The following is a 17,478-nucleotide window of genomic DNA, read 5'->3' as shown; positions in this document are numbered from 1 at the left end:
AATCATCAACAAAATACTAGTAAACAGAGTTAAACAACACATTAAAAGGATCATACACCATGATCAAGTGGAATTTATCCCAGAGATGTAAGGATTCTTCAATATACGCAAATCAACCGATGTGATACACCATATTAACAAATTGAAGAATAAAAACCATATAATCATCTCAATAGATGCAGAAAGAGCTTTAGACAAAATTCAACACCTATTTATGATAAAAACTCCCCAGAAAGTGGGCACAGAGGGAACCTACCTCAACAAAATAAAGAACATATTTGACAGACCCACAGCAAACATCATTCTCAATGGTGAAAAACTGAAAGCATTTCCTCTAAGATCAGGAGGAAGAAAAAGATGTCTACTCTTGTCACTATTATTCAACATAGATTTGGAAGTCCTAGCCATGGCAATCAGAGAAGAAAAAGAAATACAAGGAATCCAAATTGGAAAGGAAGTAAAACTGTCACTGTTTGCAGATGACATGATACTATACATTGAGAATTCTAAAGATGCCAGCAGAAAACTACTAGAGCTAATCAATGAATCTAGTAAGTAGCAAGATACAAAATTAATGCACAGAAATCTCTTACATTCCTATACACTAACAACAAAAGATCAGAAAGAGGAATTAAGGAAACAATCCCATTCACCATTGCAACCAAAAGAATAAAGTACCTAGAAATAAACCTACCTAAGGAGGTGAAAGACCTGTACTCAGAAAACTATAAGACACTGATGAAAGTAATCAAAGATGACACAAACAGATGGAGAGATATACTATGTTCTTGGATTGGAATAATCAATATTGTGAAAATGACTATACTACTCAAAGCAATCCACAGATTCAATGGAGTCCCTATCAGATTACCAATGGCACTTTTTACAGAACTAGATCTGTAAAAAAAAATCTTAAAATGTGTATGGAGATACAAAAGACCAAGAATAGCCAAAGCAATCTTGAGGGAGGAAAAACGCAGCTGGAGGAATCAGGCTTCCTGACTGCAAACTATACTACAAAGCTACAGTAATCAAGACAATATGATACAGGCACAAAAACAGAAATATAGATCAATGGAACAGAATAGAAAGTCCAGAGATAAACCCATGCACCTATGGTCAACTAATCTATGACAAAGGAGGCAAGGATATACAGTGGAGAAAAGACAGTCTGTTCAATAAGTGGTGCTGGGAAAACTGGACAGCTACATGTAAAAGAATGAAATTAGAACACTCCCTAACACCATAAACAAAAATAAACTCAAAATGGATTAAAGACCTAAATGTAAGATCGGACACTATAAAACTCTTAGAGGAAATATAGGAAGAACACTCTTTGACATAAATCACAGCAAGATCTTTTTTGACCTACCTCCTTGAGTAATGGAAGTCAAAACAAAAATAAGCAAATGGAACCTAATGAAACTTAAAAGCTTTTGCCCAGCAGAGGAAACTGTAAACAAGATGAAAAATTAACCCTCAGAATGGGAGATAATATTTGCAAATGAATCAATGGACAAAGGATTAATCTCCAAAATATATAAACAGCTCATGTAGCTCAATATTAAAAAAAAAAAACAACCCGATCCAAAAATTGGCAGAAGACCTAAATATACATCTCTCCAAAGAAAACATACAGATTGTCAAAAGGCACATGAAAAGATGCGCAACATCACTAATTATTAGAGAAATGTAAATCAAAACTACAATGAGGTATCACCTCACACCAGTTAGAATGGGCATCATCAGAAAATCTACAAACAACAAATTCTGGAGAGGGTGTGGAGAAAAGGGAACCCTCTTGCACTGCTGGTGGGAATGTAAATTGATACAGCCCCTATGGAGAACAGTATGGAGGTTCCTTAAAAAGCTAAAAATTGAATTACCATATGACCCAGCAATTCTACTCCTGGGCATATACCCAAAGAAAACCATAATTCAAAAAGACACATGCACCCCAGTGTTCATGGCAGGACTATTTACAATAGTTAGCTCATGGAAGAAACCTAAATGCCCATCCACAGATGAATGGATAAAGAAGATGTGGTACATATATACAATGGAATATTACTCAGCCATAAAAAGGAACGAAATTGGGTCATTTGTAGAGACATGGATGGACCTAGAGACTGTCATGCAGAGTGAAGTATTGCATATTAAAGCATATATGTGGAATCTAGAAAAATGGCAGAGATGAACCAGTTTGCCGGGCAGAAATAGAGACACAGATATAGAGAACAAATGTATGGACACCAAGGGTGGAAAGTGGTGGTGGGGTGGTGGGGTGGTGGTGGTGGGATGAATTGGGAGATTGGGATTGACATATATAAAGTAATATGTATAAAAGAGATAACTAATAAGAACCTGCTGTATAAAAAATAAACTAATATTCAAAAAAGAAAAAGAAAAGAACATATGTAAATAACAATGCACACGGAAAGTAGAACAGTGTCTAGGGAGATGTGGGAATGGGAAGTTAGTGTTTAATGGGCACAGAGTTTCAATTTCGGAAGATGAAATTGTTCTGGAATGGTTGGTGGTGATAGTTGCACAACAATATGAAAGTACTTAATGCCACTGAACTATACACTTAAAAATGGGTAAAGTGGTAAATTTTATGTTATGTTTACTTACCACAATAAAAACAAGAATGGAGACTTCATATCTACAGGAATGTAAAGGACTATCTGGTAAAACCAGGTGTTTTATGTGGGAACTTGCCTTCTAGAGTGAAGCCTTCAACATCTCAGCCTTTCACAGCAGCTGACTTGCCACTGATCCAACAGAAGATGAAAGCTGCAACTTGGTAAACTTTTGTCCATCAGTACAAAAGCCTCTGCTAGATTTTCTACTGTCTTAACCTTAAATTCAAACAAGCATTAAAGGATGACCAGACAAATGAGGAATGTCAGAAAGAAAGAACAATGTTAATAATTAGCAACAATGGCCAAAGAGGGAATGATTAATCCAGAAAACAGAAGAGTACTTTAAAATTCTCTCTATATCTGGTATCTTTAGAGATCTTTTAGAGAGATATTACATTTATTAAATAAGAGCAATATGCTGTAAAAAAGGAACACATAAAAATGTAACCAATGGAAAAACTCAGTCGAAGAGTACAGAAAGAAATTAAGCAAATCTAGAAAAAGAATAAAAAGGACCAAAAACAAGAAAGGAAAATATGAGAATAAAGATTAAAGACATATGGATAAATTCAAGATTTGCTACCTAAAAATGGAAGTCCCTGAAAGAGAAAGAAGAGGTTAATAAACCATCAGAGAAATGATAAAAGAGGCAATGCTGAAACAAAGCATGAGTCTCTAGGTTGGAAGGGCCTACCAGGTACCCAGCAAAGGAAAGAAAAGATGTTTGCCTGGACATGTTATTGTGCAAATTCAGAATGCTGAAGTTTCCAGAAAGAAAAGAACAAAGTTGAAAAACAGGTCACCTTACAACTCAACAATAAAAAGACAAATAACTCAATTTACAAAATGGACAAAGTATTTTAATGAACAAGAAAGTAAAATGACCAATAAGCATATGAAAAGATGCTCAATAATCATTAGCCATCAGGGAAATCCAAACCAAAACAGCAATGGGATACCACCTAACAGCCACTAGGATGGCTATGATCAAAGAGACAGATGATAAAAAATGTTGGTGAGAATATGGATGGATTGAAACCCTCATACATTGCTGTTGGGATGAAGAGTGGTATACTGCCTTGGAAAAAGTCTGATAGCTTCTCTGAAGGTTAAACGCTGTTACCATACATATGACCCAACAATTCCACTCCTAAGTATCTAGCCAAGAGAAATGAAAACAAATATTCACACAAAAAGCTGTAAATAAGGTTCATAGTGGTATTATTAATAGCCCCAAAGTGGAAACACCCCAACTCATGAAGGGATAAATAAAATGTAGTGCATCCATACAATGAAATATTATCTGGTCATAAAAAGGAATGAAGTACTGACACGTGTTTCAACAGGGATGAGCCTTGGAGATATTTTCCTAAATGAAAGAAGTCAGTCACAAAAGACCACATACTTAAGACTCCCTTTATAAGAAACGATGAGATTAGGCAAATCTATAGAGACAGAGAGGAGATTAGTGGTTGCCTAGGGAAGTGGAGGTTGGGAGAAAAGGGGGAGTGACTTTAATGGGTACAGATTTCTTCTTGGGGGAAGAAAATATTCTAAAACTTCTGTGAGGATGGTTGCACAGCTCTGTAATTATACTAAAAGCCACTGGATTGTACATTTTATTTTTTTTTTAAATTTTGTGTGTGTGTGTGTGTGTGTGGTACGTGGGCCTCTCACTGTTGTGGCCTCTCCCGTCGTGGAGCATAGGCTCCGGACGCACAGGCTCAGTGGCCAAGGCTCACGGGCCCAGCCGCTCCACGACATGTGGGTTCTTCCCGGATCAGGGCACGAACCTGTATCCCCTGCATTGGCAGGCGGACTCTCAACCACTGCGTCACCAAGGAAGCCCGAATTGTACATTTTAAATGGGTGACTTGTATGATATGTGTGAATTATATTCCAAGAAATTTATTTTTTTTTAAGTCACACTATTATCAGGCTTCTGAGTAGCCCTGGATTCTAGAAGTCTATATATAATGTGGAAATAAACAAAGACCACACAGATTAGAATAAGAAAATCCTATTTATTCACATGTTTCTATAGCAAGGGAGTCAGCCACCATCAGTTGGTTTTGCCAGAAACTCAAAGGCAGGCAGAGGAGTGGGAAAGCTTTTTACTGAAAAAAAGGGAAGGTTTCAGGTGTGCTCTAATTGGAGACTGGGGTGTTGGAAATCTGTAGGCAGGCTTGCTAGAGGCAGGGCATCCCATGTGATTGGTTAGGTGTGTATTTGACTTTCTCTGGTTGGCACTAAATTGAAAGTGGGAACAAGACTTAGAGAAGCTGTCAGTTGTTACTCAAATTCTGGGATTTGGGACCAATTTTTTTTAAGGGTTTATTGTTTGATCTTCCTGGATTTTTTGTTAGAGACAGTGATCTGACCTACAAGTCTGACTTGTAGATAATAGGTTGGTTCTCTGGTTCTGTAGATAATGGCTTCATTTCCTAGGCTGGTTGCCACAGATTTGGGGGCAGAGTTTTATTTTATTTTATTTATTTATTTATTTATTTATTTAATTGAAGTGTAGTTGATTTACAATGTTGTGTTAAATTCTGCTGTAAAGCAAAGTGACTCATTTATACACATATATGCATTCTTTTCTTATATTCTTTTCTGTTATGGTTTATCAGAAGATATTCAGTATAGTTCCCTGTGCTACATGGTAGGACCTTATTGTTTATCCATTCTATATATAATATTTTGCATCTGCTAATCCCAAACTCTGAATCACCTTCCCCATGCCCCCCCATCTCCCCACTGGCAACCACAAGTCTGTTCTCTATGTCAGAGTTTTATTTTTATATATGGTCTGGGCATCGTTCACTTGTATGTTCAGTCTCTCAATAAAAATCCTTTCAAAATTATGAAGGAATGAAAAAAATATATTAAAAACATACATAAGGAGGGTCATCTATGCCTCACCTCTCCTTGTTCCGGCCTGCTCTGCCACAACCTCAATGGCCCAAGCGGATATTGCCCTGACTGGCTGTCATGGGCAGAACTTAATTTTGAATATGAACAACCATGGCCTTGTGGTCTGTACTTTTAATAGGATAGTCTCCAAAGTTGATGATTCTTGGCCAATGAGGCAAAGGGCACCAAGGTGGTTGGTGCTCAATCCTTGGAGGAGCCTTGGCGAATCATCCTACTTGTGAAGACTGTCCTGGCTGTCGATTTTATTGAAAAACTGGTACCCTTGTTGGACACTGGTGACATCATCATCAATGGAGGAAATTCTAAATACAGGGATACCACAAGACAGTGTTGAGACCCCAAGGCCAAGAGAATCTTGTTTGTGGGGAGTGGAGTTAGTGGTGGAGAGGAAGGGGTGTTGTATGGCCCATAATTTATGCAGGGAGGGAATAAGGAGGCTTGGCCCCACATCAAGACAATCTTCCAAGGCATCACTGTGAAAGTGGGGACTGGAGGACACTGGTGTGACTGAGTGGGAGATGAGTGGGCAAGACACGTTGTGAAGATGGTGCACAACAGGATAGAGTATGGAGACATGCAGCTGACCTGCAAGGTCTATCACTTGATGAAAAATGTCCTGGGCATGGAGCATGAGGAGATGGCAAAGGCTTTTAAGGAATGAAATAGGATAGGGCTAGAGTCATTCCTGATTGAAATCACAGCCAATATGTTAAAGTTCCAAGATCCCAATGGCAAATACCTGCTGCCAAAGATCAGGGAGACTGCGGGGGCAGAAGGGCACTGGGAAGTGGACTGCCATCTCGGCCCTGGAAACAGTGTCCCTGTCACCCTCATCAGAGAAGCGGTCTTTGCTTGATGCTTATCATCTCTGAAGGATGAGATAATCCAAGCCAGCAGAAAGCTGAAGGGACCTCAAAAGATCCAGTTTGAAGGAGATAAGGAATCATTCCTGGAGGGCATTCGAAAGGCCCTCTATGCTCCCAAGATCATCACTTATGCTCAGGGCTTTATGTTGTTAAGACAGGCAGCCACTGTATTTGGCTGGATGCTCAACTATGGTGGCATTGCCTTGATGTGGAGGGGGTGCTGCATCAGCAGGAGTGTGTTCTTAGGAAAGATAAAAGATGCATTTGATCGAAACCCAGGACTTCTGAATCTACTACTAGATGACTTCTTTAAGTCAGCTGTGGAAACTGCCAGGACTCCCAACGGTGGGCAATCAGTACTGGTGTCCAGACAGGCATTCCCATGCTCTGCTTCACCACTGTCTTTCCTTCTATGATGGATACAGACACAAGATGCTGCCAGCCAACCTAATCCTCTTTCGGGTCCACACCTATGAACTCTTGGCCACACCAGGACTGTTCCTCCACACTAAGTGGACAGGTCACAGTTCCAGTGTGTCTTTGTCTTCATACAATGCCTGATCAGATTCTGTTAGGCGCCACGACTCAGCAAACAGGGACATTCCATTTGTCACACAGCAGTGCTTCCATGGCCCTTTGACCTACTTTCTGCTCAGATCTCTCTTTTTTTAAAATTTACTAGTAGTTTTATTTATTTATTTATAACATCTTTATTGGAGTATAATTGCTTTACAATGATGTGTTAGTTTATGCTTTATAACAAAGTGAATCAGCTATACATATACATATATCCCCATATCTCCTCCCTCTTGTGCCTCCCTCCCACCCTCCCTATCCCACCCTTCTAGGTGGTCACAAAGCACAGAGCTGATCTCCCTGTGCTATATGCAGCTGCTTCCCACTAGTTATCTATTTTGCCTTTGGTAGTGTATGTATGTCCATGCCACTCTCTCACTTCATCCCACCTTACACTTCCCTCTCCCCATGTCCTCAAGTCCATTCTCTATGTCTGTGTCTTTATTCCTGTCCTGTCCCTAGTCAGAATCTTTTTTCTTTTTTAGATTCCATATATATGTGTTAGTGTACGATATTTATTTTTCTCTTTCTGTATGACAGACTCTAGGTCCATCCACCTCACTACAAATAACTCAATTTTGTTTCTTTTTATGACTGAGCAATATTCCATGGTATATATGTGCCACATCTTCTTTATCCATTCATCTGTCGATGGACACTTAGGTTGCTTCTATGTCCTGGCTATTGTAAATAGAGCTGCAATGAACATTGTGGTACATGACTCTTTCTGAATTATGGTTTTCTCAGGGTATATGCCCAGTTGTGGGATTGCTGGGTCATCATATGGTAGTTCTATTTTTGGTGTTTTAAGGAACCTCCATACTGTTCTCCATAGTAGCTGTATCAATTTACATTCCCACCAGATCTCTTAAAAAAGTGCCATAAGCGACTCCTCTGAAAGGTCAACCTAAGTTTCTTTGTAAAGTAGTTCTGTGAGAACCATCACGCCCTCTGCCATCACCTTTCGGGACGGAGTAGGAATTGAGCGTGTGCACCACAGTGCGAGCCAGGGCTGTGAGGCGGTGTTTCGCACATGTCCCCTGTGGATTCGGGAAGCAGAGTAAGTTTGCTCTGATAGAGGCAGCAGCACTTATCACATAGGAGGGAAAGGTTTTTGTGGAATTTGATCAAACTGGGACCTTTGTATTGTGCAGGTGAATTTCCTTTTCCCTTTACTTAATAAAAGTAAAAAGAAAAAGAAAATCCCCTAGGAATAAATAAAATCTGAGAGCTGAATATAAAATACATATTCAAGTTTTCATAAACTTTACTTCTTAAGCACCTTTCCTTAGAAAGTTAATTGAAGAAATTTTCCAAAAACTTAGCATAAAAAGGGAAAGACATGACATTCAGAAAGAGATGATGCAATCCAGAAGAGCAGGGACCTGAAGTTCCAGGAAGAGCACTGTTTCGTACTTCTAGAGAACAGCCCTCCAGGATGGAGACAAGAACCCAAGATGCCTGAAGGTAGCTCTAAGAGGGGAGGGAAGGGAGAGAGTTTAAAAGAAAGTTGTAGTAAAGTACAAAGGTACTGAGGATATGAAAAGGGTGCAAGGGGAAAAAGAGGCAATTTACAAAGCATTAGACATGCCAGGAAAAACAATAATATATTATAGGGTTTGCAGTTTTTATGATTTTGAATTATTGTTTAAGCAGAGCCTATAATTACAAAAGCATAGTAGTATAAGCACTATTGTTTTTCAGTGAAGACATGTAAAACAATTAGATGTACTTATAAAACAACATAAATATTGTCATCCTTGATAAAGTAGAAATACAGATGACAGTGGGGAGGTGAAAAGTGGGCCAAAGGCCAGGGAATGGCAGCTCATATCATCAGGGTAAGATAGGAAACTGGGTGATGTGTTTATAGTTGATAGAACAGGAAGTAAACATGTCACTTTATTACTGAGAGAGATAATGGTGTTCACATGCATTCACACACCAGCATACAAACTTGAAACTGAATTCTTCCTTAACAATAATTTGTAGACATCTCTCAGTGTAATACATTATCATTTGTAACTGAACCATCCCTTTATCGCTAGATTTTTGGGTTGTTTCTAATTATTCACTATTGTCAAAAGTGCTACAATTATGTCCTAATTTGTTTGTGTTTTTGCAATTTACCTATTATTTACCTTATAACAATTTCCTAAAAACATGCAGTTCTACATCTAAAGTTATCTACATGTGAAAATTTGAATCTATGTACAGATTGGTTTCCAGAAATGTTTATCAACTCATATTCTCAATTTAATGTATATTTCTTGCCCACCATAGTCACCATTTTAACCCATATCAACCTCCTTTTGGTGAGGGAGATCAGCATTGCTTTCCTGGAAAGAAGAGTGCACCACAATAATCTTCTCAGATTTAGTCTGCATTTTAAAATTCCACCATCTCAGTGGGAGCAACGAATATAGTAACCATATAGTAACCTGAATGATACCTAAAACGCATTTCAATGCAATTGCCAACTGGCAGCTATCACAACCCTTCAAGAATAGCTTCTAAATAGTTTCAAAATGCTTTATTGCTAAATATAAAAAAAAACTATGACTTTTCATAATAGAATTATACTAGATAGACTCACCTAAAATAGTAGACAGTAAATTCATTTAAATAGTTTAGATATCAGTGTTAGAAGAAAAAGTGGTGGATGGTGGAAGTGAAATTGTACTTTATGCTTACCAGGTGGCATTTTAAGTAATATTTTTCACAGGAAACTCAGTGATGAGTGTGTGTGTACGTGAGTGCACATTTATTGACAAGCATCACATCTGTCTTCCTATTTGGCTTTCTTCTGATGTCCCATCCATTTTTCTTACTCTTCATTTCAGTTCTATCACATTTATAGCATCTTCATTCACAAGATTACTCACTTTCCTGGCTCAGATTTCATGGTATTTAACAACTATAATTATACTTTTCAAGTGCTGTACCAATCTTCAGTGTTACATTCCCTGTAATATTCCCTGGCAAGGATATTAGCTTTCAAATTTGCCGAAAAGCTCTTAGAGGTATCATTGTAAAGATGGCTGTACTTAATTTTGATGACAATTATTTTGTTTATAAGCATACTAAAAAGATCAATCTCATTAAAGGTGTGTTACAATTGGCAAATCTAAATATAATGGACTAAATTCTATCATCAAATTTGTAGAAGTGATCTTAGATATGAGCTCCTTGGAGTTTTTAGAGGAGAGGTGATAAAAGTAAAATTTTCTTACTTTCTGGGTAAATATTGTTCAAGCTTCAAAGATAGGGTGATATATGTCCTATTTCACACAGCACAGTTCCAGTTTATTCCTGTTGTTTTAGCTTAATTAATCATCCCCCTTCACTCTCAAAAGTGTCTTGAAATGGGTGATAATAATTATATGATCACCCTGTTTACAGAATTTCTACTAAATCTGAGACTACTTGATCAAAGTCATTCAATTATTTCTTCCACCTTCCTCTAGTAACTCCTATGTTACAAACCTTGGATGAGTTTTAAAAAATAGCTTAAAATTATGTATATGAATATATATGTATATATATAATAAGATATAAAATGTCAATTTCAGACTATACACAAGTGTGTATGCCCTTAAAATAAGATAAAGTGTACAGAGCCACAAGGTAGATGACTGCATGCTATTTTTATAGACTGTCTCACTTCACACATCCTAGTATGTATATATTTTGTATCTTGCCTACTCTACTGCCACAGTGGATCTTAGAGCAACAACTGTAAAGACAAATAAAATTTCTTGCTCCCTAAACCAAGAAAAACCTGCATAATATAAAACTTGCAATAACATTTTAGAAAGGATTATTCACTAAGGACAATTGAAATTTAAATTATGCAAGTATTCTGTTTATTATTATTACAAATTTGACCTAATGATAATGTCTCATCACTGAGAGAACACTGTGATAAAGACCAGTAAGCAGTTTATAATTTTTTTGCCTTGCAAACTAACTTCCTTGATTTTGGTGATAGAATCCTTAGGACTATGTGTCAAGGTTTATTTTTCCATTTTACTTATTATGTATTTTTCACACATAGAAATGTAAAATGTAATATTTAAATAGTTCATATTCCCACCAACCAGGTAACTTAATACTATTAATATTTAAATACATCAAGCCCCCCTGCCACACACACATGAAATTTCATTTTTATACATGTATTTGTTATCTATTATTTTATAACAAATTACTCTATGACAGGTTAGCAGATTAAAGCACAGACATTTATTGTTTCCCAGTTTCTGTGGGTCAGGAACTCGAGTGGCTTAGCTGAGTGGCTCTGGCTCAGGGTCTGCCCCTCCCAAGGCTGCAGTCAGGCTTTCAGCCAGAGCGACATCATCTGGGCTTGACTGGAGCTGCAGGGTCCATTTCCAGGATGGCTCTCTCACACAGCTGTTGGCAGGCCTCTGGTCTTTTCCATGAGACCTCTTTGTAGGCCTGCTTGGGTGTCTTCAGGACTTGTAAATAGGCCTTCCCTAGAGCAAGTGATCTAAGAGATCCAAGAAGAAAGCTGCAAAGTCCTTTTGTTACACACCATCACTTCTGTCATATTCTGTTCATTCACAACTCACTACACCCAGGCCTCACTCCAGGGAGAGGAATTAATCTCAACTCTTGAAGTGAGGAGTAGTGAAGAATTTGTGGACATGTTTTAAAACCACCACACATGGTAAAAATGCAAGAAGCTAAGTGTAAAGTGAGGACACTTGAAATGAAAACACTGCTGAGAGAAATTAAAGAAGACCTGAACAAACGGAAAGATATACCATATTCAGAGATTGGAGACTTAGTACTGTTATGCTCTTAATTCACTCCAAGTTGATTTGCATATTCAATATCACAATAAAAACCCAGCAGTTTTTCTGGTAGAAATTGACAAGATGACTCCTAAATAAATATGAAAATGTGAAGGACCCAGAACAATAAGGTGATCATGAAGAAAATTGAAAAACACACACGAACACATTTCAAGATTTACTATGAACTTAGACTAATTAAGACAAGAGTGTTTTTGGCATAGGATAGATAAATAATTCAAAGATATAGAACAGAAAGTCTGGAAAGAGACAGATAATATCACTTAATTTTTAGCAGAAGTGCCAAGCAATTTAAAGGGCAAATTCCTAAACTGGAAACAATACATGTTAATCAGCATGAAAATGAATTAATAAACTGTGGTATATTCATACTCTGGGCTATTATTACTCAGCAATAAAGAGAACAAAATACTGATACATGCAAAACATGAATACATTTTTAATATGTTTTGCTGAGTGAAAGAAACCAGGTACAAATGAATACATAATATGCTTTCATTTATATGAAGTTAAGAACAGATATAACTCATCTATGGGAATAGAAATCAGAATAATAATTACAACTGGGGGATAGTGTAGACAGGGAAAGAGCAGGCTATAATTGCTTATTAATTGCAGGATGTTTTGTTTTGTTAATTTTTTCAGATTTCTCACATAGATGATCATGTCATCTGTAAACAGTTTATTTCTTACTTCCCAATCTATATATCTTCTATTTCCTTTTCTTGTCTTATTTCATTAAGTAGTACTTCCAGTAGTACGATGTTGATAAGGAGTGGTGAGAAGAGACATCCTTGCATTCTTCCTTATCTTAGTGGGAAAGCTTCAAGTTGCTTAAGTATAATGTTAGCTGTTGGTTTTTTGAAGATTTTTTTTTAAATCAAGGTGAGGAAGTTCCCTTTTATAATTTTTATCTTGAACGCATACTGGATTTTGTTAAATGCATTTTTATATATCTATTGATATGATCCTGTGTTTCTTTTTTTTAGCTATTTAGTAATAGATTCCATTAATTGATTTTCAAATGTTGAACCAGCCTTGCAAACCTGGGAAAAATCCTTGGCTGTAGTGTATAATTCTTTTTATAGTTTGTTTGATATGATTTGCTAATATTTTGTTGAAGTTTTTTGCATCTGTGTTCATGAGAAACATTGGTCTGTAATTTCTGGTTATTACAGAGTACTCTGGTACATTTCAAACTAGTTCCTTTTCCCCTTCCCCTGCTGGAAGTGCAAGTGGATTTTTCTCAGATATTTACTGTGGGAACCAGGTTATGCTCCTGTATGTAATACAATACTGTGGGGACTGCCTCATGACTCGATTCCCCTGGAGTTTTTAACTCTCAGACTTATCTACACTGAGCCTCCAGCAATCTGTCAATTACTGTCATGTTTTCTTTTCCTGGCTCTGGTTCCCATGGTTTCTGCTCTTAAGCCTCTGCTCCAGTATTCACCTGATTTCCTGTACCCACCTCTCTCTCTCGTCAATCTTCGGTGGCAGTTTGCCCCATGTCCTCCCCTCTATTACGGAGCCAAGAAGAGTTGTTGATTTTTCAGTCTGTTCAGCTTTTTGATTGTTAGGGCAGAATGACAACTTTCAAGTTTCCTACATGTGGAACTGGAAACCAGAAATCAATAGATATATATTTTTTACAGTGAAGTTTTGTTTTGTAATATGAAAAAGTTGTTTTTAAATTTAGTATAAAGTAAGAACACTCTCCACTCATGACAGATTGAATTGACATATCATTTAAACTGAGCAAATGATGATCTTTGAAAAGACACTTTTAATTACCCTGCAAGTTCTTCAAAGCACATTGTATATTCCTAAAATATAATATACAAAGTAAAAATTTGTCTTGCTGTTAGAGTTTTCAGAAGAATTATTCTTTTTGATAGTTTATAATATTAACCGATGTCAAAGAAATATAAAACAATTTTAAATGGTTAGGCTGGCTTAGAGGTAAAAGATAACTTGTGCCATATGTTAATATCAAAAGAAAAGATTTAATAGAAACATTGAAAATTATAATTTTAAATTTAAAAAGACCTTAAAAAATAGACTGCTAAATTTGTTGAGAGACAACTGGCTCAACATTTTTATTGAAGTCAGTGTTAGTGACATATAGTTTTCTGCATCATCATGTATGATTCACTGTCATCATCTCAAAAATGACACAAATATGCTGTCATTTTAGAGCAGTCAAGTTAATCCTAGATTGATACGTGTTACTCAGACTGGGTAGTCATGTCATGGTTTCACAATTCTCTAATGAACTTGCCTATCCAAAGATAACTCTTCTAATGCCCTACCCTAGGATTCTGAATGTTAAAGTTACTGCTTTGATCTAAGCCAAAAAATCAAATGAACAACTGTAAATGAGAATTATCTATGATCATTACAGTAAAAGCTACCATTTTTTTCTGTGCCTCTTATGTGTGAGGCACTTTACAGGCATTATCTCACTTAATTGTCTTTATCATCAACGTGCCAGGTAAGTATGGGGGTCCCTATATTATAGGTAAGGGAATAGACTCAGATTGCTTAAATAACTTGTGTGAAATCAAACAGTTAAGAGGCAGACAAGTTGGGAGTCAAAGTAATGTCCTTCTACTACAGTGAACACTGTGAATAGATTCTGCAAGCAAAAAATAAGAGTTTTTGTATTCAATAAACTGTATATAGAGAAAGAGGGAAAAAGTGAATTGTTATGTAACAAGGTTAGAAATAATTTAAAGACTAAATACATATTTGAAAAATTAAGATAATACTTCAAAGAGTAAATTTTCCTTTTGAGGAAAATGGTCAGGGAAAAATTCACGACAGCAGGGTTTGGAAATGTGTTTCAAAGGATGGAGAGGACTTGGGTACCCAGAGATGAAAGAATATGTGGCAGCAAGAGGACGAAGACCCAGGGATAAAAGGAGGTGAGAGGGAGATATTTGAGTAGTGAAGGGGACATTTTTTCTAAGGATGCACTTTGAATACATGCTTATACAAGTGTTACATGTGTTAACATTATCACTTTTTAATATTTCATGATGAAGTTGTTTGGGAATGACACATTGGGAAGATACTGACAAAAATAGAAGGAAAATTTTTTTATGCTTAGAAAGAGAGGTAAATTCAGGTGGAGGATATAATATTGGGCATAGATACTTAGAAAGCATCAGAGAGAGCAGATATTTTGTGGGGAAAATACAAATAAAGGGAAATGACAAAAAACATAATGGATTGCTAAAAACAAATTTTAAGTTACTGACTTTTTCTGCTTTGACTATGTGGAGTGACTCAAAAATACATAATATGCCATGAAAAACTAGAGAAAATGAAAGAATCAAAAGAAAATGTTAAGCTAACTATTGAGCATTTCCTATGTGCCAGGCTTTCTGGCAAATATTTTATATTATTTTATTTGTTGCTCAACATGTCTGTGAGTTTGAGCTCTTATTATTCCCATTTTACAAATAAAGAATTTGAGGTTAAAAGAGAGTAAGTCACTTTCTTAAGATCTCAGAGCTGGCTAGGGGCAGATCTTGGGCTTTAACTCCAAGGTTTGGGCTCTTCACCACCTCATGATACTACTGCAGATGAATGATATTCTCATGGAAGCTGAGACAATAGACAAATTTAGGCTTTTTGCGTGAGAGCACACTAAGGTAATATAATTCATCTGATTTTATGGCATACTTTACTACTAGGTTCCAGTTTCACTCTAAGTTAATATCTAAAACTTTATCATAACTTATTTCATGACTGGATGCTCCAATATCTTCTCTATAAGGTTAATACCACCACTTGTCTGAACTAAGTTTGTAATTCATGCTAAAGTCCTTCTGATTTTCTGATTTAAATTTATTATTGCTATCAATATCCTTGGTGACTGGAATTAGTTTGGCCTTACCAAGAAATAAACAAACAAAATCAAACAATAAACACTTCCCTCCAAAACAAAACCTATTCACTAAAGGAATAGATGATAAAACAGCTTTTTCTATATCTTGAAAACTGTCAATAAACCTGTACCTATGAGCTTCTTAATAGATTTGTAAAATATCTTCTGAAATTTTCTATTTAGAAAATATCTGGAAACCAAAGCTCTAATTATCATCAGTCACTGTAATGTTTAAACTCAGTAGCTTTTATTTTGAAGAAAAAATTTTCAGTTTGGCAATAAGAATGCATGAAACCACATCATAAGCCAGACTTTATTCTCTGAAACTTTTACTAAAAATTCTAATTGCTTAGAATTTTGTTTTAACTTTACCTTAGGAAAATAAAACAAAATAACAATATGAGAATATGAAAACTCTGGGTTATCATAAATGAATAGATTTCATTTCTTTTTGAGGATTAAAATGTTTATTTGAACATAAAAATGACAGTGTGTTTTGCAGATAGCTGTCTAAAACAAAGTTAACAAATTCGAGCTTTTATTTAACTCTATATTATACTGTTAAGCATATCACATTATAAGAATTTCGTGTTTTGAAAATACATTTTTAAAGTCTGTGATTTTTTTTCACCAAATGATAAGCAAATATCTTATGTAGTCAAACTATTTCTTTGCACAAAACACGATCTGAAGTCTGAAATTTCAATGAATATAAGAATAGGCCAGGGAGTTAATTAATTAAAAATAAAAATTTCCTGTTCTATCCCCAGTGTTCTAATTCATTACCTTTGGAATGAGACTCAGAAACTATATGTTTACTAAATATTTCAGTATGTCGAATGCAGTAACTCTGGAGATCATACTTGGTGATATACTGATAACATTTTTTTGCCAAAATTTTTAGACTTTTACTAATGGGGGAAAGACAAGCCAGGAAATTTGTTATTTAAATTAAAAAAATTGTGTTTAGTATTGCAACCTGCTTTGCTTTCAAAATCCCAGCCCTGATTTCTGACCCTGATAATCATAAAATGTAGCTTGAAAACAACTAGAGACCTGATTAAAACATAAAATATCAGTTTGAACACCTTGGATTACTACCCAGGTAATAAGGACAGGAGGAGTTCAGATCGTAAAAGAAGAACAATAAGATGAGACATATTTGGCATTGCTTTGCTTTCTCAGTCCTGACTGAGAGGCTGAGCATCTGAGCAGAAGTTTCAGCAATTCTGTAGATAACGATGGGATTGTGGGCACTGGAGTTCCAGGTCCTAGAAGGAGGGAGGGCTTTTTTGACTCTGGTACGTGCATCTATGTATCTATATATTTCTCTTCACCCTCTCTTGATTAATGATATCACTTCTGGAGCCAGAATAAACTGGATTTAAGTCGTGAGTGTTTTGGGGTCAGTTACCTAATATTCTTTATCAGAACCATTTTTTCATTTGTTCATTCACTTGATAAATATATAATGTGTGTCAACTATATCCCAAGACTTTGGTGTCTATTCTATTTTATTTTTGAGATTTTTTTTCATGCTAAGTCTTTGATTTTTTTTCTTTTTCTGTTTCTTCTCTTTTTTTTTTTTTTGGCTGCACCATGCAGCATGCGGGATCTTAGATCCCCAACTAGGGATTGAACCTGTGCCCCCTGCAGTGGAAAAGCAGAATCCTAACCACTGAACCACCAGGGAAGTCCCTGATGTCTAGTTTAAAGGATAATAC

The 17,478-nt window shown here is 36.2% G+C and overlaps 1 pseudogene; it reads left to right on the top strand.

Moving 5' to 3' along the window:
* Positions 1-5,602: 5,602 nt before the first annotated feature.
* LOC131764631 (6-phosphogluconate dehydrogenase, decarboxylating pseudogene) lies at positions 5,603-7,006 on the top strand (annotated as a pseudogene).
* Positions 7,007-17,478: the final 10,472 nt, after the last annotated feature.

This window comes from Kogia breviceps, chromosome 10, assembly GCF_026419965.1.
Source record: "Kogia breviceps isolate mKogBre1 chromosome 10, mKogBre1 haplotype 1, whole genome shotgun sequence".
Lineage (NCBI taxonomy): Eukaryota > Metazoa > Chordata > Mammalia > Artiodactyla > Physeteridae > Kogia > Kogia breviceps.
The sequence above is the reverse complement of the archived record's forward strand: the minus strand, read 5'-3'. Positions and strand labels throughout refer to the sequence as shown.